Raw genomic sequence first — 26495 nt, 5'->3', positions numbered from 1 at the left:
GCTTATAAACTGTGATAATGTAGAAGACACTAGAGATCTCCTTGGACAGCAAGGAGATCAAGCTAGTCAATCAAATCAATCCCGAATATTCATTGGAAGGACTGGTAGTGAAGCTGACGCATCAATACTTTGGCCACCTGATGCAAAGAGCTGTCTCACTGGAAAATACCCTGAGGCTGGGAAAGACTGTGGGCAGGAGGAGCAGGGGATGACAGAAGACAAGATGGCTGGATGACATCATCAACTGAATGGACATGAGTTTGAGCAAACTTGGGGTGGCAGTGAAGGACAGGGAAGCCTGGTGTGCTGCAGTTCATGAGGTTGCATAGTGTCAGACATGACTGATTGACTGAACAGCAACCCCTGATCATGTATCTGCAGGAAACATTGCTATTTTCTGTACATTGTTTGTCAACAATGAAACATAAGTATAACATCAAGAAATATATAGTAATTTTTAAGTCACTACAACTGATTTTCTTTAATGCGTTGAGTTTTGCATTTCTTGGCTTCCATTTCTTCACCATTCTGAGCCCAATCCTCTGAAATCTAGCTCCTGTTTGAACAGGTTAGGCTTTTCCAGTAAATATCTAATTTTCCTCTATGTATATTCTTCAGTTGCTATGTCACCCAAAGCAGTTAAAATTGCTCACTTATCCATAGTGACTCTCTCTCTTCTGTGTTCCTTTTTTCTTTGAAACTTTTATATATTTAGTGAAATGTCATTCACCTTTGGATTAAATTGCTTGTGTTAACGTTGTCACATATTATTTTTTCAAGTCAACCAGAGTTTTGTCAATGAATTGTAAAGTCAAAGCCATTTCTCTCTTTTCATTTTATTCAGAGGAACCTTTTATTTACAGAAAACAAAAAATTCATTAAGAATAAGAGATTCAGACATCCTCCCCCCCTAAAAACAAACAAACAAACAAACAAACTGAAGACTCTATCTAACTGATAGGCAAGAATACTATAAAAATACTTTCATACAAATAGCTTTAAAATTATGGTCATTTAACTTCAAAATCAAATATCACATATTTCTACTGATTTCAGCTTACCTACCTAGAAATGCTTTGAGATTAAAAGAAGACTGTAAAAAAAAAAAAAACAAATTCCATATACATGCATTAAAAAAGGAAGACTATAAATGATCACTCAGAATATTGCAAATATTTATTCATCATATTTTTGTAGCTGCTTGCTAGTTTAAAACTATGCCAATCATGTGTGCTGGATCAAGTCTTCTAACTTTGTTTGTTTTTTACTTTTAATATGATGTAATTTTGTTGCTGTTGAAAGCCAGACTATGTATCACATAACGGGAGCAGTGGTATGTAAGCTTTCAATGTGAGGTTTTAATAATCCTGGTAGACACTGGGTTGTATTTAATATTTGTTGTAGACATAGGTGACAAAGGTTCAGTTTCTTCTAGTGTCCTTGTTTTTATCCTGTTACTTTCGGCAAAGAAGAACAAACTGTGCCATACAGTTCAGCTATAAGCTACCATTTTTTATACCAAAGTCTTTTTGATGTGGTGGTAAAATGTGTGGGAAGGCAAGTATTCTATAAATTATGATTAAATCTCAGTTTTTAGGGCCTTGGGCCCAAGGCCTGTGACCTTCACAAATGTTCCTGAATAATTTTGCCCTTACCTGTAGGTGACATAGAAAGGCTAGATAGGACTGAATGGGATAAATGCCCTTCCTTAGAAAGTATTAAATAGTCCTTTTCTTTAGAGAGCAGGTCACTGTTATCTCTGAAAATATATCAAAGAAGCTAACTGTCATTTCTTCTTGATATAAACTCAAAGGCTATTTATTTATTTATTTTTATTTTTTTTGAATTTTCACCATGAGAATCTGGTAGGATCCTGGAGGTAATGAGTACATGATCATACCCTGAGGAGTTTCTCATTCCTGTATTAGTACATATTCACCTGATAGAAATAGAATATACTATTGTTCAGTCATTCAGTCTTTTCCAACTCTTCGGTTCCATGGACTGCAGAACGCTAGGCTTCCCTGTCTTTAACTGTCTCCAAGAGTTTGCTCAAATTCATGTCCACTGAGTCAGTAATGCCATCCAACCATCTTTACCTCTGTCATCTCCTTCTCCTCCTGCCTTCAATCTTTCCCAGCATCAGAATTTTTTCCAATAAGTCGACTCTTCACATCAAGTGGCAAAATTATTGGAATTTCACCTTCAGCATTAGTCCTTCAGTGAATATTCAAGGTCGATTCCCTTTAGAATTGACTAGTTTGATCGCCTGGCAGTCCAAGGGACTCTTAAGAATCTTCTCCCACACCAGTGTTCAAAAGCATCAGTTCTTCAGTGCTCAGCCTTCTTTATGGATCAACTCTTACATGGCTCATACATAGCTACTGGAAAAGCCATAGCTTTAACTATATGGACCTTTGTCAGTAATGACCCAGTTTTCCCCATAGCCAGTCCCCCGCCATCAGTTCAGTTCAGTTCAGTTCAGTTCAGTTGCTCAGTCGTGTCTGACTCTTTACGACCCCATGAATCGCAGCACACCAGGCCTCCCTGTCCATCACCAACTCCCAGAGTTCACTCAAACTCATGTCCATCAAGTCTGTGATGCCATCCAGCCATCTCATCCTCTATTGTCCCCTTTTCCTCCTGCCCCCAATCCCTCCCAGCATCAGAGTAAGCTTCCACAAAGTCTTATACTCATCCATCAGAGAGCAGAAAGAATTAAAATCTTAATTAGAGAAAACTAACCAAACTGATTATATGTATCCCAGTCTTGTCTAACTCAATGAAACTATGAGCCATGCTGTGTAGGACAGGTCATGGTGTAGATGAGTCATGCCCCAAGATGGACGGGCCATGTTGGAGAGTTCTGACATAATGAGGTCCACTGGAGAAGGGGATGGCAAACCTCTTCAGCATTTTTTGCATGGAGAACCCCATGAATACATAGCTGTAGAAATCCCAGTAAGTGACGATGGATAGATGGAAACCTTTGGGAGACGACTGTAAGTTAATGATTGCTCAAGAAAGCTATTAGAACACCCATGGAATTAAGCAGGCTAGCTTAACTAAGCTAAGCTAAGTCATGTCAGTAGTGTCCGACTCTGTGCGACCCCATAGACGGCAACCCACCAAGCTCCCGTCCTTGGGATTCTCCAGGCAAGAACACTGGAGTGGGTTGCCATTTCTTTCTCCAGTGCATGAAAGTGAAAACTGAAAGTGAAGTCACTAAGTCATGTCCAACTCTTTGTGACCCCATGGACTGTAGCCTACCAGGCTCCTCTATCCATGGGATTTCCCAGGCAAGGGTACTGGAGTGAGTTGCCAACTATAAAGCCATAAATAAAAGCATGAAATATGCCCCAGGACTTTAAGTCAAATAAAAATTTCACTATCCATCTACTGATTTGAATAAGAACTATGATAAACTTTCCTACTCTAAGGGATTTTCCCAATCTAGGGAGTCTTTTGCATCTCCTGCATTAACAGGATTCTTTACCATTGCACCACATGGTAAATCCATTGATAATCCTACTTTAACTTTATAGGGTCAGACATTCTCATTCCTGATACAATATAGGAGCTAATGATGTAAGACTCATGTCCACTTAAAGAAGATGGTCTTTGCTCCTCCTTCTTTCCTTTGACTATCAAACTTTGGCCCACTTAATCCTCAGGGCAGAACTTCCTTGCTTGCCTGTTTGCATCATTCACAAGTGTTCTATATCAATAAAACTATTTCTTGTCTTTCACTTTGACTCTTTCTAAATTCCTTCTAAGTTAAGACACAAAAACCTGAGCCTCAGTAAGCTCAGACACAAGGTGAGTGAATCTAATTAAAATACCATAGACTTGCCAGTGCAGCAGGTGAAGGCTCAGGCTTACCACATTTATAGTCCACATGAGACCATATAGTCTAAGTGAGACCTGGTCTTCCTCCACATGAGGCTTCTTGTAGCTTTCTTCTGCATATGCAGCTGCTTCTTCAGGTTCTTTCCATGTTGTAAACATGGGTAAGCATCTTGTTAGTGCCCTGTGTGGTGCTCCTGGCCTTGGGGAACTCTGTGCCTGTGCGTTTGTTGTGCATTGAAATAGGAGTCTATCTAGCTTTTGCCAAGTCTCCAGGAAAAGCCATTTTTTAAATGCTTACAATATAATGGCATGGCCTCTGATAATCAGGTGTAGAACTATGTTTGCTCTCCAGGGTTCAGGTCAGAGATCAAGCCCTGAGCCTTTGGAGTGGGAGCACTGACTCCAAGACCCTAGATTGCCACAGAACTCCTAACCCTAGGGACTATCAGATATGAGAACTCCTACAAAGAAAACCACTTGAATACAAGACCTGGCATCACCCAACCACCATTAGCACCCTGTGCAGGAAGCCTCGTGCAAACAACAAACACAAAAATACAAATCCAATCATTAGCAGACAGGCTTACCATCTCACTCAGCCCTGCCATCAGAGAAAAAAAAAAAAAAACAAAAACAAAAACTCAGCACAAATCTCACCCTATATGAAGCTTACACAAACCAGTGGATTAATCTTAGGAGGGCAGAAACCAAAAGGAAGAAAGAATTCAACATTGAAGCCTTGGAAAAGGAGACCTCAAACACAACAAGTTTTTTTTTAAAAAAAAGGAAAGGTAGAAACATACTGCACAACTAAAGGAACAAACTAAAAATGCAGAAGTCCAAATAAATGAAGAAAAAATAGGCAAACTACCTGAAAAAATAATTCAGAGTAATGATAGTAAAGATGATCTAAATCTTGAAAACAGAATGGAGAAAATGCAAGATAATTAACAAAGACCTAAAATAATTAAAGAATAAACAAAGGAGACCAGCAACACAATTACTGAAATTAAAAATACTTTAGAAGGAACCACTAGCAGAATATCTGAAGCAGAAGAACGGATCAGTGAACTGGAAGATAAAATGGTGGAAATAAGTTCTGAAGAGCAGAATAAAGTAAAAAGAATGAAAAGAACTGAGGATGGTCTCAGACACCTCTGGGACAATATTAAATGCACCAACATTGGAATTATAGGGCTCCCAGAAAAAGAACAGAAAAAGAAAGAATATGAGAAAAATTTTTGAAGACATTGTAGTTAAACTTTCCCCAACATGGAAAAGGAAGTAGTCAATCAAGTCCAAGATGCACAAAGAGTCCCATACAGGAAAAATCAAAGGAGAAACATGCCAGGGAACATACTAATCAAACTAACAATGATTAAACACTAAGAATGAATATTAAAATCAGAAAGGGAAAACAAACAAGTAACATACAAGGGAAACTCCCATCCATTTAACAGCTGATCTTTCAGCAGAAATTCTGCAGGCCAGAAGGGAATGGGAGGATATATTTAAAGCATGGAAAAGGAAAAAATCTATAATCAAGATTGCTCTACCCAGCAATGAACTCATTCAAAATTGATGGAGAAATCAAAAGCTTTTCAGAGAAGCAAAATTAAGATAATTCAGTATCACCAAACAAATGTTAAAGGGACTTATATAGTCAGGAAATAAAAGAGAAGTAAAAGATCTACAAAAGCAAACCCACAATAATTAAGAAAATACCAATAAGAACATATTTATCAACAATAACTTTAAATGAAAATGGATTAAATCCTCCAACCAAAAGACACAGACTAGCTGAATGGATACAAAAACAAGACCTATATATACACTGTCTACAAGAAACCCACTTCAGACCTAAAGTCATAGATTGAAAGTGAGAGGATCAAAAAATATATTCCATGCAAATGGAAAGCAAAAGAAAGCTGGAGTAGCAATCCTCATATCAGACAAAGTAGACCTTAAAACAGAATATTGCAAGTGATAAGGAAGGACACTACATAAAGATCAAGGGTTCATTGCAAGAGGAAGACATAACAACTGTAACTATATATGCATCCAACATAGTGGCACCTCAATATATAAGATAAACACTAACAGACATAAAAGAAGAAATTGACAGTAACAATAATAGTAAGAGACTTTAACACCCCCTTTAGACCAATGAACAGATCATCAAAACAGAAAATTAATGAGGACATATGTCTTAAGCAATACATTAGATGAGATGGGTCACATTGATAACTTCAGGATATTCCATCCAAATGCAGAAGAATATACTTTCTTCTCAAGTGTACAAGTAGCACTCTCCAGGATAGACCACAACTTGGGTCACAAATCAAATTTTAGTAAATTTAATAAAATTGAAATTATATCAAGGAACTATTCTGACCACAAGTCTATGTGATTAAATATCAATTACAAGAAAAACAAACTATAAGAAACACAAACACATGGAAATTAAAAAACACATTTCTAAATAATCAACTGGTTATGAAAGAAATAAAAACAATGCCTAGATACAAATGGCAATGAAAACATGACAACTCAAAACCTATGGGATGCAGCAAAAGCAGTTCTGAGAGGGACGTTTATAGCAATACAATCTTACCTCAAGAAACAAGAAACGCATTAAATAGACAACCTATTTTTATGCCTAAAACAACTGGAAAAAGAAGAACAACAACAGCAAACACACACACTCACACACACACAAATTAGCAGAAGGAAAGAAATAAAAACATCAGAGCAGAAATAACTGAAAAAGAAAGGAAAGAAACTATAGTAAAAATTAATACAACTAAAAACTGATTCTTGGGGAGATTAAAAAAAAAAAAAAAAGGACAAACCTTTAGCCAGACTCATCAAGAAAAAAAGAGAGAAGAATCAAATCAACAAAATTGGAAATTAAAAAGAAGAGGTTACAACAGACAATGCAGAAATACAAAGGATTATGAGATTATTATGAGCAACTATATCCCCATGCACCAGCCCCAAGCATGCTGTATCCTGTGTCAGACATAGACTGGCGATGCAATTCTTACATGATAGTATACATGTTAGAATGTCATTCTCCCAAATCATCCCACCCTCTCCCTCTCCCTCTGAGTCCAAAAGTCCGTTATACACATCTGTGTCTTTTTTCCTGTCTTGCATACAGGGTCGTCATTGCCATCTTCCTAAATTCCATATATATGTGTTAGTATACTGTATTGGTGTTTTTCTTTCTGGCTTACTTCACTCTGTATAATCGGCTCCAGTTTCATCCATCTTATCAGAACTGATTCAAATGAATTCTTTTTAACGGCTGAGTAATACTCCATTGTGTATATGTACCACTGCTTTCTTATCCATTCATCTGCTGATGGACATCTAGGTTGTTTCCATGTCCTGGCTATTATAAACAGTGCTGCGATGAACATTGGGGTACATGTGTCTCTTTCAATTCTGGTTTCCTTGGTGTGTATGCCCAGCTGTGGGATTGCTGGGTCATAAGGCAGTTCTATTTGCAATTTTTTTAAGAAATCTCCACACTGTTCTCCATAGTGGCTGTACTAGTTTGCATTCCCACCAACAGTGTAGGAGGGTTCCCTTTTCTCCACACCCTCTCCAGCATTTATTGCTTGCAGATTTTTGGATCACAGACATTCTGACTGGTATGAAGTGGTACCTCATTGTGGTTTTGATTTGCATTTCTCTAATAATGAATGATGTTGAGCATCTTTTCATGTGTTTGTTAGCCATTCGTATGTCTTCTTTGGAGAAATGTCTATTTAGTTCTTTGGCCCATTTTTTGATTGGGTCATTTATTTTTCTGGAATTGAGCTGCATAAGCTGCTTGTATATTTTTGAGATTAGTTGTTTGCCAGTTGCTTCATTTGCTATTATTTTCTCCCATTCAGAAGGCTGTCTTTTCACCTTGCTTATAGTTTCCTTTGTTGTGCAGAAGCTTTTAAGTTTAATTAGATCCCATTTGTTAATTTTTGCTTTTATTTCCAGAATTCTGGGAGGTGGATCATAGAGGATCCTGCTGTGATTTATGTCTGAGAGTGTTTTGCCTATGTTCTCCTCTAGGAGTTTTATAGTTTCTGGTCTTACATTTTGATCTTTAATCCATTTTGAGTTTATTTTCGTGTGCGGTGTTAGAAAGTGATCTAGTTTCATTCTTTTACAAGTGGTTGACCAGTTTTCCCAGCACCACTTGTTAAAGAGATTGTCTTTACTCCATTGTATATTCTTGCCTCCTTTGTCAAAGATAAGGTGTTCATATGTGTGTGGATTTATCTCTGGGCTTTCTATTTTGTTCCATTGATCTATATGTCTGTCTTTGTGCCAGTACCATACTGTCTTGATGACTGTGGCTTTGTAGTAGAGCCTGAAGTCAGGCAGGTTGATTCCTCCAGTTCCATTCTTCTTTCTCAAGATTGCTTTGGCTATTCGAGGTGTTTTGTATTTCCATACAAATCTTGAAATTATTTGTTCTACTTCTGTGAAAAATGTGGCTGGTAGCTTGATAGGGATTGCATTGAATATGTAAATTGCTTTGGGTAGTATACTCATTTTCACTATATTGATTCTTCCAATCCACGAACATGGTATATTTCTCCATCTATTAGTGTCCTCTTTGATTTCTTTCATCAGTGTTTTATAGTTTTCTATATATAGGTCTTTAGTTTCTTTAGGTAGATATATTCCTAAGTATTTTATTCTTTTCGTTGCAATGGTGAATGGAATTGTTTCCTTAATTTCTTTTTCTACTTTCTCATTATTCGTGTATAGGAATGCAAGGGATTTCTGTGTGTTGATTTTATATCCTGCAGCTTTACTATATTCATTGATTAGCTCTAGTAATTTTCTGGTGGAGTCTTTAGGGTTTTCCATGTAGAGGATCATGTCATCTGCAAACAGTGAGAGTTTTACTTCTTTTCCAATTTGGATTCTTTTATTTCTTTTTCTGCTCTGACTGCTGTGGCCAAAACTTCCAGAACTATGTTGAATAGTAGCAGTGAAAGTGGACACCCTTGTCTTGTTCCTGACTTTAGGGGAAATGCTTTCAATTTTTCACCATTGAGGATAATGTTTGCTGTGGGTTTGTCATAGATAGCTTTTATTATGTTGAGGTATGTTCCTTCTATTCCTGCTTTCTGGAGAGTTTTTATCATAAATGGATGTTGAATTTTGTCAGAGGCCTTCTCTGCATCTATTGAGATAATCATATGGTTTTTATTTTTCAATTTGTTAATGTGGTGAATTACATTGATTGATTTGTGGATATTGAAGAATCCTTGCATCCCTGGGGTAAAGCCCACTTGGTCATGGTGTATGATCTTTTTAATGTGTTGTTGGATTCTGATTGCTAGAATTTTGTTGAGGATTTTTGCATCTATGTTCATCAGTGATATTGGCCTGTAGTTTTCTTTTTTGGTGACATCTTTGTCAGGTTTTGGTATTAGGGTAATGGTGGCCTCATAGAATGAGTTTGGAAGTTTACCTTCCTCTGCAATTTTTTGGAAGAGTTTGAGGAGGATAGGTGTTAGCTCTTCTCGAAATTTTTGGTAGAATTCAGCTGTGAAGCCGTCTGGACCTGGGCTTTTGTTTGCTGGAAGATTTCTGATTACAGTTTCAATTTCCATGCTTGTGATGGGTCTGTTAAGATTTTCTATTTCTTCCTGGTTCGGTTTTGGAAAATTGTACTTTTCTAAGAATTTGTCCATTTCTTCCATGTTGTCCATTTTATTGGCATACAACTGCTGATAGTAGTCTCTTATGATCCTTTGTATTTCTGTGTTGTCTGTTGTGATCTCTCCATTTTCATTTCTAATTTTATTGATTTGAGTTTTCTCTCTTTGCTTCTTGATGAGTCTGGCTAATGTTTTGTCAATTTTATTTATCCTTTCAAAGAACCAGCTTTTGGCTTTGTTGATTTTTGCTATGGTCTCCTTTGTTTCTTTTGCATTTATTTCTGCCCTAATTTTTAGGATTTTCTTTCCTTCTACTAACTCTGGGGTTCTCCAATTCTTCCTTTTCTAGTTGCTTTAGTTGTAGAGTTAGGTTATTTATTTGACTTTTTTCTTGTTTCTTGAGGAATGCCTGTATTGCTATGAACTTTCCTCTTAGCACTGCTTTTATAGTGTCCCACAGGTTTTGGGTTGTTGTGTTTTCATTTTCATTAGTTTCTATGCATATTTTGATTTCTTTTTTGATTTCTTCTGTGATTTGTTGGTTATTCAGAAGTGTGTTGGTCAACCTCCATATGTTGGAATTTTTAATAGTTTTTCTCCTGTAATTGAGATCTAATCTTAATGCATTATGGTCAGAAAAGATGCTTGGAATGATTTTGATTTTTTTGAATTTATCAAGTTTAGATTTATGGCCCAGGATGTGATCTATCCTGGAGAAGGTTCCATGAGCACTTGAAAAAAGGTGAAATTCATTGTTTTGGGGTGAAATGTCCTATAGATATCAATTAGGTCTAACTGATCTAATGTATCATTTAAAGTTTGCGTTTCTTTGTTAATTTTCTGTTTAGTTGATCTGTCCATAGGTGTGAGTAGGGTATTACAGTCTCCCACTATTATTGTGTTATTGTTGATTTCCCCTTTCATACTTGTTAGCATTTGTCTTACATATTGTGGTGCTCCTATATTGGGTGCATATATATTTATAATTGTTATATCTTCTTCTTGGATTGTTCCTTTGATCATTATGTAGTGGCCTTCTTTGTCTTTTTTCACAGTCTTTGTTTTAAAGTCTATTTTGTCGGATATGAGTATTGCCACTCCTGCTTTCTTTTGGTCTCTATTTGTGTGGTATATCTTTTTCCAGCCCTTCACTTTCAGTCTGTATGTGTCCCTTGATTTGAGGTGGGTCTCTTGTAAGCAGCATATAGAGGGGTCTGGTTTTTGTATCCATTCGGCCAGTCTTTGTCTTTTGGTTGGGGCGTTGAACCCATTTACGTTTAAGGTAATTATTGATAAGTATGATCCCATTACCATTTACTTTACTGTTTTGGGTTCAGGTTTATACACCCTTTCGTGTTTCCTGTCTAGAGAATATCCTTTAGAATTTGTTGGAGAGCTGGTTTGGTGGTGCTGACTTCTCTCAGCTTTTGCTTGTCTGTAAAGCTTTTGATTTCTCCTTCGTATTTGAATGAGATCCTTGCTGGGTACAGTAATCTGGGCTGTAGGTTATTGTCTTTCATCACTTTAAGTATGTCTTGCCATTCCCTCCTGGCCTGAAGAGTTTCTATTGAAAGATCAGCTGTTATCCTTATGGGAATCCCCTTGTGTGTTATTTGTTGTTTTTCCCTTGCTGCTTTTAATATTTGTTCTTTGTGTTTGATCTTTGTTAATTTGATTAATATGTGTCTTGGGGTGTTTTGCCTTGGGTTTATCCTATTTGGAACTCTCTGTGTTTCTTGGACTTGGGTGATTATTTCCTTCCCCATTTTAGGGAAGTTTTCAACTATTATCTCCTCAAGGATTTTCTCATAATCTTTCTTTCTGTCTTCTTCTTCTGGGACTCCTATAATTCGAATGTTGGAGCGTTTCATATTGTCCTGGAGGTCTCTGAGATTGTCCTCGTTTCTTTTAATTCGTTTTTCTTGTTTCCTCTCTGATTCATTTATTTCTGCCATTCTATCTTCTATTTCACTAATCCTATCTTCTGCCTCTGTTATTCTACTATTTGTTGCCTCCAGAGTGTTTCTGATCTCATTTATTGCATTATTCATTATATTTTGACTCTTTTTTATTTCTTCTAGGTCCTTGTTAAACCTGTCTTGCATCTTCTCAATCCTTGTCTCTAGGCTATTTATCTGTGATTCCATTTTTATTTCAAGATTTTGGATCATTTTCACTATCAATATTCAGAATTCCTTCTCCGGTAGATTCCCTACTTCTTCCTCTTTTGTTTGGTTTGGTGGGCAACTCTCCTGTTCCTTTACCTGCTGAGTATTCCTCTGTCTCTTCATCTTGGTCATATTGCTGCGTTTGGGGTGGCCTTTTTATATTCTGGTAATTTGTTGAGTTCTCTTTATTATGGAGCTTCCTCACTTTGGGTGGGGTTCTTTCAGTGGCTTGTCAAGGTTTCCTGGTTAGGGAGGCTTGTGTTGGAGTTCTGGTGGGTGGAGCTGGGTTTCTTCTCTCTGGAGTGCAGTGGAGTGACCAGTAATGGGTTATGAGACATCAAAGGTTTTGGGATAATTTTGAGCTGCCTGTATATTGAAGCTCAGGGGAGTGTTCCTGTGTTGCTGGAGAATTTGCGTGGTATGTCTTGTTTTGGAACTTGTTGGCCCTTGGGTGGAGCTTGGTTTTGGTGTAGGTATGAAGGCATTTGATGAGCTCCTATTGCTTAGTGTTCCCTGAATTCAAGAGTTCTCTAATGTTTTCAGGCTTTGGATTTAAGCCTCCTGCTTCTGGTTTTCAGTTTTATTTTTACAGTAGCCTCTAGACTTCTCCATCTATATAGCACCGATGATAAAACATCTAGGTTAAAGATGAAAAGTTTCTCCACATTGAGGGATACTCAGAGAGGTTCACTGAGTTACAAGGAGAAGAGAAGATGGAGGGGGTAGTTAGAGGTAACTGGAATGAGATGCGGTGAGATCAAGAGAGGAGAGAGCAAGCTAGCCAGTAGTCACTTCCTTATGTGCTCTCTATAGTCTGGACCGCTCAGAGGTATTTACAGAGTTATACGGGGAAGAGGAGAGGGAGGAAGTAGACAGAGGTGACCAGGAGGATAAGAGAGAGGAATGAGAAGGAGAGAGACAAATTCTGCCAGTAACCAGTTCCTTCGGTGTTCTCCACCGTCTGGAACACCCAGAGATTCACAGAGTTGGATAGAGAAGAGATGGGGGAGAAAAGAGACAGAGGCCACCTGGTGGAGGAAAAGGAGAGTCCAGAGGAGGAGAGAGTGATCAAGCCAGTAATCTTGCTCTCAGGTAAACTTGGGTAGTGAAGTTTGGGTTTTTAAATGTACAAAATTGACAACAAAAACCTAAGAGCAAAGATTAAAAATCTGTTTTTGAAGACAATGGTCTGCTTTTCTGGTTGCCTGATGTCCTCTGCCAGCCTACAGAAGTTGTTTTGTGGAGTTTGCTCAGCGTTGAAATGTTCTTTTGAGGAATTTGTGAGGGAGAAAGTGGTCTTCCCGTCCTATTCCTCCGCCATCTTTCTCCTGGGTCCCTAAATATGGAATTTAGAAAGATGGTAGTGATAACCCTGTTTGCGAGACAGCAAAAGGGACACAGATGTATAGAACGGACTTTTGGACTCTGAAGGAGAGGGAGAGGGTGAGATGATTTGGGAGAATGGCACTGAGACATGTATACTATCATGTAAGGCATGAATCACCAGTCACCAGTCTATGTTTGATGCAGGATACAGGATGCTTGGGGCTGGTGCACAGGGATGATTCAGAGAGATGATATGGGGTGGGAGGTGGGAGGAGGGGTTCAGGATTGGGAAATCATGTACACCCGTGGTGGACACATGTCAATGTATGTCAAACCAATAGAATATTGTAAAGTAAAATAAAGTAAAAATAAAAATTAAAAAAAATAAAAATAAATAAAGTCTGTCACTGTTTCCCCATCTATTTGCTATGAAGTGATGGGGCTAGATGACAGGATCTTTGTTTTTAGAATATTCAGTTTTAAGCCAAATTTTTAATTCTCCTGTTTCACTTTCATCAAGGGTCTGTTTTGTTTTCCTCTTTCTGCCATAAGGGTGATGTTGTCTGCATATCTGAGGTTATTTACATTTCTTCCGGCAATTTTGATTCAAACTTGTGCTTCATCTAGCCCAACATTTCAGATGCTGTAAACTGTATATGAATTAAATAAGCAGGGTGACACTATACAGTCTTGATGTACTCCTTTACCAATTTGGAACCATCTTTGTTCTGTGACCAGTTCTAACTGTTGCTTTTTGCCCTGCATACAGACTTCTCAGGAGGCAGGTAAGGTTTTCTGATATTCCCATCTCTTGGAGAATTTCCCACTATTTGTTGTGGTGCATACAGTTGAAGGCTTTACCCTAATCAATAAGGCAGAAATAGATGTTTTTGTGAAACTTTCTTGCTTTTTTGATGATCCAGTGGATGTTGGCAATTTGATCTCTAATTCCTCTGCCTTTTCTAACTCCAGCTTGAACATCTGGAAATTCAGTTTGTATACTGTTGAAGACTGGCTTGGAGAATTTTGAGCATTACTTTGCTAGCATGTGAGATGAGTGTAATTGTGTGGTAGTTTGAACATTCTTTGGCATTGCCTTTCTTTGGGATTGGAATGAAAGCTGGACTTTTTCCAGTGCTGTAGCCACTGCTGAGTTTTCCAAATTTGCTAACATATTGAGTGCAGCAGTTTCACAGCACCATCTTTTAGGATCTAAAATAGCTAAACTGGAATTCCACCACCTCCACTGGCTTTGTTCATAGTGAAGCTTCCTAAGGCCCACTTGACTTCACATTACAGGATATTTGGCTTTAGGTGAGTGATCAAACCTTCATGATTATCTTGGTCATTAAGATCTTTTTTGTATAGTTCTTCTGTGTATCCTTACCATCTCTTCTTCTGCTTCTGTTATATCCATACAATTTCTGTCACTTATTGTGTCCATGTTTGCATTAAATGTTCCCTTGTTATCTGTCATTTTCTTGAAGAGATCTCTATTCTTTCCATTCTATTGTTTTCCTCTATTTCTTTTCCCCATTGACCACTGCAGAAGGCTTTATCTTTCTTTGTTTTTCTTTGAAACTCTATATTCAGATGGATATATCTTTCCTTTTCTCCTTGCTTTGCGTTTAGCTTCTCTTATTTCCTCAGCTATTTTTAAGGCCCGCTTAGACAATTATTTCGCCTTTTGCATTTCTTTGTCTTAGGGATGGTCTTGATCCCTGCCTCCTGTACAACGTCCCAAACCTCCACTCATAGTTCTATAGCCACTCTGTCTATCAGATCTATCCCATTGAATCTGTTTGTCACTTCCACTGTATAATTGTAAGGGATTTGACTTAGGTCATACTTGAATGGTCTAGTGGTTTTCCCTACTTCAATTTAAGTCTGAATTTTGCAATGAGTTCGTGGTCTGAACCACAGTCAGCTCCCAGCCTTGTTTTTGCTGACTGTGTAGAGCTTCTCCATTTTTTCTGCAAAGATTATAATTGATCTGATTTCAAAATTGACCATCCAGTGATGTCCATGTGTAGAGTCTTCACTTGTGTTGTTGTGAGAGGTGTTTGCTATTACCAGTGCATTCTCTTGACAAAACTATGTTAGACTTTGCCCTGCTTCATTTTGTACCCAAAGAACAAACTAACCTGTTATTCCAGGCAACTCTTGACTCCCTACTTTTGCCTTCCAGTCCCCTATGATGAAAAGCACATCTTTTTTGGTGGTAGTTCTAGAAGGCCTTGCAGGTCATCATAGAACTGTTCAACCCTAGCTTCTTTGGCATTAGAGTTGGGTCATAGACTTGGATTGCCATGATATTGAATGGTTTGCCTTGGAAACAAACAGAAATCATTCTGTCATTTTTGAAATTGCACCCAAGTACTGCATTTTGTTCTCTTTTGTTGACTATGATGGCTACTCCATCTTCATTTCTTTTAAGAGATTTTTCCCTACAGTAGTAGATATAATGGTCATCTGAATTAAATCTCCCATTCCATTTCATTTTACTTCACTGATTCCTAAAATGTTGGTGTTCACTCTTGCCATCTCCTGTTTGAACACTTCCAATTTACCTTGATTCATGGACCTAACATTCCACGTTCCTATGCAATATTGTTCTATACAACATTGGGCTTCACTTCCATCTCCAGTCATACTGAACAAAGCTATCAGGGTAGAATCAACATAATTACATAGGTTCTTTTTAAAATCTTTATTGAAATATAGTTGTAGTAGTGTGTATATTTTAGTCCCAGACTTCTAGTTTGTTCCTCCCTGACTCTTCCCAATCACATGGATTCTTAAAAGCAGGATTCATAAAGTGTCAGAGGAAAATCTCTCTATGGAGGAATAGTTAGAGACAGGTAGCATTACTTGTTTTGAAGGTAGCAGGAAGCCAAGGAATTCAAATGGCTTCTTAAAAGCTGAAAAAATAAGAAAATGGATGCTCGCTTTGAGCCTCCAGAGGAAACACAGACCTACTGATACATGATAGTTTATTGAAATCTGTATTGGATTTCTATAGAACTCAAAGGTAATATAGTTGTGTCAAGTCACTGTTTATAGTAATGCTATGGGTTCAATATAAAATCAGTACATCAGTGAATTCCAGTTCACTGATACTTTGTCTTTATCTCCTCAGGTGAGAGCATTAGTAACTGTAATGTTAAAGTGCACCAATAATTATCTCTAGCCACTTCAAGTGAATTGTTGGTGACGTATTCCTAGGAACAGGTTCATTCTTAGTCTTTCAATCTGGGGATGTGTAGGACTATTTCCAGGAAAACTATTTTAATTGAGTTCTCCTAATATAATATCTTGAAGAAAATAATTGAAATGCAAGTAGTATATTGGGAAGTGATTCTGGAAAACACCGTTGGAGAGAACATAGATAATACAAAGAAGAGAATAAAACAAATAAATGCATTGCCATAGTTTTCTCTTTCTGACTTATGTATATTATATATATGAAATCTCAAAAGATGGTACTGATGAATCTACTTGCAGGAAACAATGGAGATGCAAACATAGAAAACAGACTTGTGGACCTGAGGGGAGGGGGGCCTAGGAGAGAGTCAGATGAATGGAGAGAGTAGTTGGAAACATATGTGCTACCATATGTAAAATAGATAGCCAGGGGAAATTTGCTGTATGACTCAGGGAGCTTAAACCAGGACTCCGTGACAACACAGAGTGGTGGAATAGAGTGGTAGGTGGAAGGGAGGTCCAAGAGGGAGGGTACATATGTATATCTATGGGTGATTCATAGCAGATTGATGCATAGCAGAAACCAACACTATATTGTAAAGCAAGTATCCTTCAATTAAAAATAAATTTTAAAAAAACGTACATTACCATATGGGTACCTGGTATAAAGAAAAGAGAGAGAAAGAGAAGAACAAGCGCTTGAGAATCATCCCAGTCAGGGAAAAAGGGATGGGGATAATGATTCAAGTAGTACTATCAGCTATTAGTTAAGGAATCCTGAAGACAATTGATTCACCACGGCTTTTAGCCCAACTATGTAGAAGACAGAGCAGGCTCTGCTGGTCAGTGACAACTTTGAGGCAAAGAATCAGAGGTGATGGTGGTTGGAATTTGTGCCAGAGTGCAGGGAGATGGTAAAGGCTGATGGGAGATGGGTGAATCACTTACAGTATCTGCTGTTATCATTGATTCACATTTGTTTTACTATCAATATGTCTATCACACTTGTTATTTTATATCCTTGCCTTTTGCTACTCTATACTTCATACTTTTTAAAAATGTGTTATCTAGCCTCATTTAATTAATTAGTAGTCGTTTTCATTGATTCCACTCTCTTCTTCCTCTTCACTAATTATGTTATTTGTGATCTCAAAAATATTTTATTTGATATCAATTCTTTATCATTTCTTTATTGTTCTACTCAAAGTTTTATAATTTGGCTCAAAACCTCCTCAGGATTTCACGCCACTTTTTTACATACTACTTTTGCTTCAAGTACATCTGAATACTCATGCATTTTCACAAGAATTAAATATTAATAATATGTCATTTAGCATATTTTTCTGGTCGCATATTATATCATTCCCATACTACTTCTCTTTGTACTCAATTGTATCCCAGAGTTTTTCTCCATTTCCCAAATATATTAAAAGCTTTCATTCCTCCATATCTTTGCTCCTACAACTTTTTATGACTTGATTCAACTAATTTTTCATTGCCCAATCCAATTGTTAAGTCTTATGTGATCATTTCCTAATTACCGAGATAAAATAAATTATTCCCAAAACAGCACTTTCATAATATTGCTTATTCTTCTATATATTTGACTCATATTACTGCTATTATCTCTTAGTCCTGCCAATAAACTGTCAGCTTTCCAGGTCATGCACCTACCTAAGTGCTTTAGATATAGTAGATGTCTAATAAATCTCTTGAGTAGCAGTCAATTATAATCAAAGTAGTCTACAAGATGAAATGAGAATCTATATTAGAGGACATAATTGTTGTTTGATAAAAGTAATATCCAGTCAATCACTCTCAGGATTAATGAATATCTATCTAGTAATATTTTGAAACATGCTTCCAAAGACAACACAACAAAATAAATTTTAGAATGACCATTTTATCATGACATAATCCCCTTTTCTTCCTTATTTGAGGCACTAAATGGAATAATATGCTTACCATGCTTTCTAGACATAGATTTATCTTCACTGTCTCAGTTAGCATAATGATCTCAGGCTCACAAAGTATCAATTTTATGATCATGGAATTATCATAACATAGTTTTGGGCTAATGAGCCTATTTGACAAGGAATATTAAAATATAGGAAATATACAAAATATAGGAAAGAAATATTATAGAAACATAAGATCCATTTGTCCTATATTATGCTGCATTTAAAAAAATTATTTCCTGATAGGACATTAGAGTGACTTCATAAAAAATATATCTGAATTGAGCTCTTTTAGATGAATCTTTGAGGAATTCAAGTCTAAGTCAACAGGTATTATACGGTGCTATATCTTCAATAGTAGAATGTGTGTGCCTGCATGCTAGGTTGCTTCAGTCATGTCCAACTCTATAAGAACCTATGGACTGTAGCCCCCAGGCTCCTCTGTCCATTGGATTCTCTAGGCAGGTATACTGGTGGGTTGTCATTCCTTCTTTCAGAGGATCTTCTTGACCCAGGGATCAAACCCTCATCTCATGTCTTCTGCATTGGCAGGCAGGTTCTTTACCACTAGGACCACCTGGGATGCCCCAATAGCGGAATAAATGTCTCTTAAATTAGGAGTACATACTGTTCAGTATCAATGAATAGCACTGACTCACTTGGATAATTTTTACCACTTTTCCTCCAAACTGAACTAGAGTTCCATTTTAAAGGGAGGGTAGTTTCACCAGGGCACAATAGGGTTCCCTCAAGCCTGGAGATCTCTCTGCCACTGGATATTTTGTCCACTCCTATGCCAGTGGACAGACTAGCAAGGAAAAAAAGAGTTAGTACTCTAGCAGAAGTTGTTGTTTAGTAGCTAAGTCATGTCCGAATCTTTTGGTGCCCCATGGAAACCCACCAGGATCCTCTGTCCATGGGATTTCCCAGGCAAGGATATTGGAGTGGATTGCCATTTTCTTCTCCAGAGGATCTTCCAGGCCAAGAGTTCAAATCCACAGCTCCTGCATTGGTGGGCAGATTCTGTACCATTGATTGAACATTAGATTGAGGTGAGAGTGTTGCTGCTATGGTACTGGGCGGGGGGTGGGGGGGGCGGGGAGGAGTGTGTCTGAAATCAGGATACACAGAGGTCCTGATTTATTCATTCATGTCCAGCGACAAATTTAGGTGAAAAATTGCAGCAAATATGATCTGAAAGGGAGTGCAACCAGGATGAAGATCTGAGTTATCCCACCATGGGTGAAGATCTGGCCCCCTAGATCAGCAAAATTATTGCCTGAGAGTGAGTAGCACATAGAATAGCCAGTAAAAGAAGGAGATTATGAACAGTGATTATACTTTGGGGTCGATTGCTGCAGCAAAAACAATAGTGAATTGAAGAAAACAAAGAGAACTTTAGATAAGTACAAATAATATAAAAGCAATAGTATCATCTATTAATATCTTGGAGATTACAGTTTTGGCAACAACAAAGGTATACACTCTTTATCAAGAGTGTATACATTTTCCTTTTTTATGATGCCAAATTTCTTGGCAGTTAGATTAGCTTACAGGGTTACAGACAATGGGATGTGAGTAAAAATTATGTAGACCTAGTCCTTAATAGTATTCCATGAATTTATTCAGACTTTCATTCCCTGACATTATTACCTGAACACAATAAGTTTCTAATTTCAGAGTCCCCAAATAGAGGAAGATTCCATGAATCCATCTTTTTATTGAGTCAATAACAAGTATTACTATAATAAGCCACTAAAAATTCAGGATTAATTTGTTACCCCAATGTAGCATAGCATAATTTCATTAAAAAAGGAGACTAAATTCACTAAAAGAAGAAGGAGAAGGAAGAAAAGGATGAGGAGTAAGAGAAGAAATATTTCAATAGATAGACTTATTAGAATGAGTACATTAGAAAATTTAAGTAGGCAATATAAACTTGACCTCAGCAACTCTCTCAAAGTGAAATGCAAAAGGACAAAGGTATACAATGTAAAGAGTTATGATATATAGATAATGAACTCAGAGTTTCCAACAATGTCTAATAGATATTTAGGAGAAAGCATGAATTAAAATGTCTATAACAACCTAGAGAAAAAGAAAAAAAAATTATCCTGAAGGCTGCCTCAAGTCTTCAAATACAGAATGATCACAGAAAGACAAATACACTGTATCTTAACCAGTTGGCTATTCCTGAGATGAAGCTCATTTAGATTTCAGGACGCAATTGCTCAGTTTAAGAACATATCAAAAGCTGACAACCATGCAAAGAGACAGTGTCTATCAGAAGAAAAGACATGTAAACACTGTTATATTTGAAATGAATAACCTCAGTGGTAAAGAATCCGCCCACCAGTTCAGGAGATGCGGGTTAGATCTTTGGGTCAGAAAGATCCCCTGGTGAAGGAAATGGCAACCCATTCCAGTAATCTTGCCTGAGAAATCTCATGGACCGAAGAGCTTGACAGGCTACAGTTTATGAGGCTGCAAATAGTTGAACACAACTTAGTGACTAAACAATAACAACCACCAACAAGGAACTAGGGTATCACACAGGGAACTCTGCTCAGTGTTATGTGGTAGCCTGGATGGAAGGGGAATTTGTGGGAGAATGGATACATGTATAAGTGTGACTGAGTCCCTTCACTGTTCACCGGAAACTACCACAGCATTGTTAATTGGCTATAGCCCAATACAAAATAAAGGTTTTGTTTTTTAAAGGAAACAATGGAATAAACAGAGAAAATAAGCAGGAATGAGGCCATGTGGTCACTGAACAATAAAGAGAGCATAGAGATCCTGTGAGATTTGTATTGCACTTAAGGTTTGACTACACTATGCTTTTTGTCCTTACATGCACACAGATTCCATCAATGCCTCAAATTTTCTGTTTAAGGTTCTCTGTGACTTGCAACAAAAGAATAATATCTAGAGTAAACATAACCATTATTTCTAAATTTTACTTATATCTAACTCTTCTGTCTTACATTCTGTAACTTCTTCAATGCATTTCTCCTTATTTATTACTAATATTTCACCATTTTCTTAGCACATATTTTCCTTTCCCATATACTTGCTTTTGTCTTCCTGAAATGCCTTTTTCTTTTTCTTTTTTCTCTCTGGAAAACTCATATTTATTCTTTAATAATGAGATGGATTACATACAACTTCATAACATTCCCAATGATTTGATGGAGATTTTGTTGTCCTTTCCTTGTGTTACATGAATACATGTTTATATATACATATATGTATATTTATTTATTTATATGTATATATATTTATATGTATATATATTTTTACATACGTATCAGTTCAGTTCAGTTCAGTCGCTCAGTCGTGTCCTACTCTTTGCAACCCCATGAATCGCAGCACGCCAGGCCTCCCTGTCCATCACCAACTCCCGGAGTTCACTCAGACTCACGTCCATCGAGTCCGTGATGCCATCCAGCCATCTCATCCTTGGTCGTCCCCTTCTCCTCCTGCCCCCAATCCCTCCCAGCATCAGAGTCTTTTCCAATGAGTCAACTCTTCGCATGAGGTGGCCAAAGTACTGGAGTTTCAGCTTTAGCATCATTCCCTCCAAAGAAATCCCAGGGCTGATCTCCTTCAGAATGGATTGGTTGGATCTCCTTGAAGTCCAAAGGACTCTCAAGAGTCTTCTCCAACACCACAGTTCAAAAGCATCAATTCTTTGGCGCTCAGCCTTCTTCATAGTCCAACTCTCACATCCATACATGACCACAGGAAAAACCATAGCCTTGACTAGACAAACCTTAGTTGGCAAAGTAATGTCTCTGCTTTTGAACATGCTATCTAGGTTGGTCATAACTTACATATATATGTATATACATATATATATATATATATATATATATATATATATATAACCACTGGGAAGCAATGCATCTATTTTTTTTTACATATCTTTCTTGCTTTAGGTTTTTTACCACAGGGCCCATACCTTGTTCATTCATGAACACCAGTGCCTATTACAATGGAGAGCATACAGTGCTTGCTCAATAAAGGAGGGATCAAAGAGCTGGCCCAGATTTCATTCAATAGCAAAATAAATTGCTGACTTTCAGCTATTTTACTCTATGACACACCAATCACAAAATATCACATCTGGGAATGATGTGATTTGATTTTGTAAGACTGCTGAAATAATAAGATGCTTTTACTTTAATTTTGTTTTTTATTTTTTATTCACTTAGGTTGATTCTGTATGCAAACTTCAGAATTTGAGGTCAGGATTCCTGAACAGACCATTAATTCAACAACAAATAAGGCATATGACAGCCCTCAAGGCAGTTCAGAAGCTTCTAGTCTCACCAACTGCTTCTAGAAGAGTCTGCCAAGTAGTTTGACACTGTGGAAAGAGCAATTTTTCCCCATATGACATCTGTGATTTCAGGTGTGCTAGAGCAGTAGTCCCCAACCTTCTTGGCACCAGGAGCCAATTTCATGGAAGACAATTTTTCCACAAACCAGAGGTGGGGAGGATGGCTTCAGGATGATTCAAGCACATTACACTAATTATGCACTTTATTTCTAATAAATGCTGCCACTAATCTGATAGGAGGTACCCATCCACAACCTGGAGGTTGGGGACCTCTGGGCTAGAGTGTTCTTTTGCACTTAACTAGGGACAAAGATAGGCACTTTACTGTTTTCTTCAATATTGGGATGGAAAACACATTAGTTAAAGTCTTTATTTTTTTTCCCCACTCATAACAAATCCATAACAAATTGCATGTTGCAATTCCTACATGCAAATAATAAGAGAAAATTATAAATGGAATATGTATCCATTTTTCAGAAGGCCAAAGGGCACTGTCTGTTTTTGCATTTCACAGCAAATATGATCTGTAGTAGAGGTTTTTCTCCAGTTAGCAGCTTAGGGAAATGTAAGCTAACCACACACACACACACACACACACACACACACACACACACATACACACACGCACAGAAATGCAAACTTTTAGGTTTGAATTTTACATTATGCATTCAGAATAAAAATAAGTATTTTCTAAAATTATGTGGTAGTATCACTTAAAATATTACATTTGTCCTAAAATTAAAAGGCTGATTAAAAGCTAATATAAGATGATTCCTTTTGTTTGAAATATGCAATATTTTGTGTAAAGTATTTTGTATCTTTCTCAGAGTATTTCTAGAATATTGCTTCAAATATGAATATATAGGCCTAAATAAACAGGCCAACAAATTTAACCAGCTATTTTGAACTGAACTTTCCAAATAGATTGCTCAGCTATTTATAGTTTGATGTTAAAGAAAAGAGAGCAGAATTATGATGAAAACTGTTGCATTAGATGGTGGACCTCTAAAACTAAAATTGCTTTCCATGCTTCTCCTTTCACTCATCAAGCCAGGGACAATGCTCCATTTATGAAAGAGGAGGAGGTTTCAATATATTACTTTATTTTTCTTTTTTAGAAATGAAAATTCACCCTTTTCAGTGCACAGTTCTATGACATGGGCATACATATACATTCATGTAACCACTAACAGAATCAAAATACAGAATAGTTAAATTGCTTTAAAAATCCATCCATGCCCTTGAAGTCAAACCTTCAGTTCAGATCAGTTCAGTTGCTCAGTCGTGTCCGACTCTTTGCAACCCCATGAATAGCAGCATGCCAGGCCTTCCTGTCCATCACCAACTCCCACAGTTCACTCAGACTCAGGTCCATCGAGTCAGTGATGCCATTCAACCATCTCATCCTCTGTTGTGCCCTTCTCCTCCTGCCCCCAATCCCTCCCAGCATCAGAGTCTTTTCCAATGAGTCAACTCTTCGCATGAGGTGGCCAAAGTACTGGAATTTAACTCCACCCTAACCTATAGAAATCTCAGATCTGTGTTCTATTCCTATATTTCTCTCTTCATAATGTAATATAAATGAAATTTAGTATGTACCTTTTCTATTCTGCCTTCTTGTGTGTATGTGTGTGTGTGTGTGTATGTGTGTGTGTGAATCACTCAGTTGTGTCCGACTCTTTGTGACCACATGGAGTGTAGCCTGCCAGGCTTCTCTGTCTATGTGATTTCCCAAGCAAGAATACTGGAAATCCAAGTCTCTTGCATTGCAGAAGATTCTTTACCATCTGAGCCACCAGGGAAGCCCTTCTCATATTTAGTTTATAGTAAATGTGTGATTTATCCATGCTGTTAAGTGTACCAGAAGCATGTTTCCTCGTTTTCAACTATTGTTTCATTTTATGGATACATCAAAATGTATCTATCCACTATTTGATGGATATGTAAGTTATTTCCAGTTTTGAATAATTATGAGTTAAACCACTATAAAGATTCGCCTATAGGATATTGTATGAATTAAAGTGTTAATTTGTTAATTTTTCTTGAGTGAATACTTAGGCCTGAGTGTTCAGTGGTATTGTTTAACTTTATAAGAAACTGACAAACTGTCTTTCTAGGCATGCATCAGCAGGCCTCTTGCCTGTTCTGGATCCTTCTGGCAAGCATTCAGCGAAGGTTTGTGAAGAAGAACTTGCAACTGTGAATGAAATATCTGTATGTCTGTGGCTTTCAGGAGTTCCATTCTCTTTTATGCTAACCTGCACCTTACCTTTATGTATCTGTGTTTGTTGCTCAGTTGTGTCCAAGTCTTTGTGACCCCATGGACCATACCCACCAGGCTCCTCTGTCAATGGGATTCTCCAGGCACAAATACTGGAGTGGGTTGCTATTCCTTTCTCTAGGGAAACTTCCTGACTCAGGGATTGGACTCAGGTTTCCTACATTGCAGGCAAATTCTTTACCAAAATGTAGTTAAATTCTCACTGCTTTTTATAGCACCTGGCATGTTTTCCTCCACACTCTGTCACAGGTAATGTGGGGCACAGGTCCTAACTCTTACAGGAAAGTCCTATTGTTCTTTAGATTTCAGGTCTATATTATTGCCATGAAACACTAGCTTTCTGATGGGTTTAAGAAAGCTTGTGATTTTGTAGTTTTTTTTTTTTTTTCCCCTCTTCCTTTTTCTTGTTAGAATGGAAACACTACTTCTTCCAGTTTTCTTGTTCTAGGTGGAAGCTTAGCTAAGCTGAGCTTTTTAATGAGACAAAATTATAATTTCTGATGTTCTTAAGCACATTTAAATGAACAATCTTTAGGTTAATGAGCTACCCAATTAAGAGGCACCTTGGTGAAAATGCCTTGAATATCTTAAATGCAGATTCATTTATCTGGAGTTGAAGTTTTACAAAACATAATATAATGCATAGAATAACTATTATGATCATTGTATATTCACATCATGAAGACAGCTGCATAAAAAAGTGGAGACATTTTCATTTAATTAGGCACTAGGATTTGCTTCCAAAAAGCTAGTGAGAAAATCCATCCTCGCAAAGGACTTTTTGCCTCATTGTCATGTTATCAGTTATGTATCATTACTGATTTTCTCATTCCTTTTCATATTGTTTGCTTAACTCAACATCAAAGCTCTGCTTGTTAACTTTTGCATGTTCCTTAAGACCAAAGCATTTTCTTTTGAAACTCTGCCCATTTCCTCTTTGGAAGCAGTCATATTGCTGCTTTTGATTGTAAACCATTTTGTACAAACATGTTATAAAGGCAGATATCATTTGTTACCTAGGCTTTGTTTCCATCTGCACTTCTTTTCAGTCACAGAACTCTAGTTTTATTCAGGTTTGACTTTTCCTCATGTATTTCTATTTATCGCTTCTTAGATAAATTCCAATCTTTTTACTTGGGAATGTGAGAGTTTCCACAATCTAATTCCATCTCAGCTTTCCCACTGCATCTCTTCTGTCTCTCATTCAAACACCAAAAGATTTATGCTGAATTAATCTTAGAAATACTGCAATACAAAATAGAAATACAAATTAGAAATAATCAAGATGTCCTTTCATAGATGAGTGGAAAAAAGCAGTGTTATATTCATATAAGAGAGTGTTTTAATATTAAATTATCAAACCACAGAAAGAGAAGAAGCTTCAATGTGTATTTCCAAATTGGAAAAAAATAATAAAACAGTCTGAAGAGGATATGTAAAGTTTTATTCCAACACACACACATAACATTCTGGAAAAGGCAAACCTATAGAAACTATAGAAAATTATAGAAAAACCATTGGGAGGGAAAAACTGGGAGGGAGGAGGTGAGGGCTCTATAAAGCCCTTTGTAGGGACTGTTGGACTGTTCTTCATGACAGTATAATGGTGAATAATTGTTATACATTTTTCAGAACCTATTTGAGGTTCAACAGGTATGAACCATTGGACTGCAAGGAGAT

Source organism: Ovis aries, chromosome 15 (assembly GCF_016772045.2).
Source record: "Ovis aries strain OAR_USU_Benz2616 breed Rambouillet chromosome 15, ARS-UI_Ramb_v3.0, whole genome shotgun sequence".
NCBI classification, from domain to species: domain Eukaryota; kingdom Metazoa; phylum Chordata; class Mammalia; order Artiodactyla; family Bovidae; genus Ovis; species Ovis aries.
Note: the sequence above shows the minus strand (reverse complement) of the source record.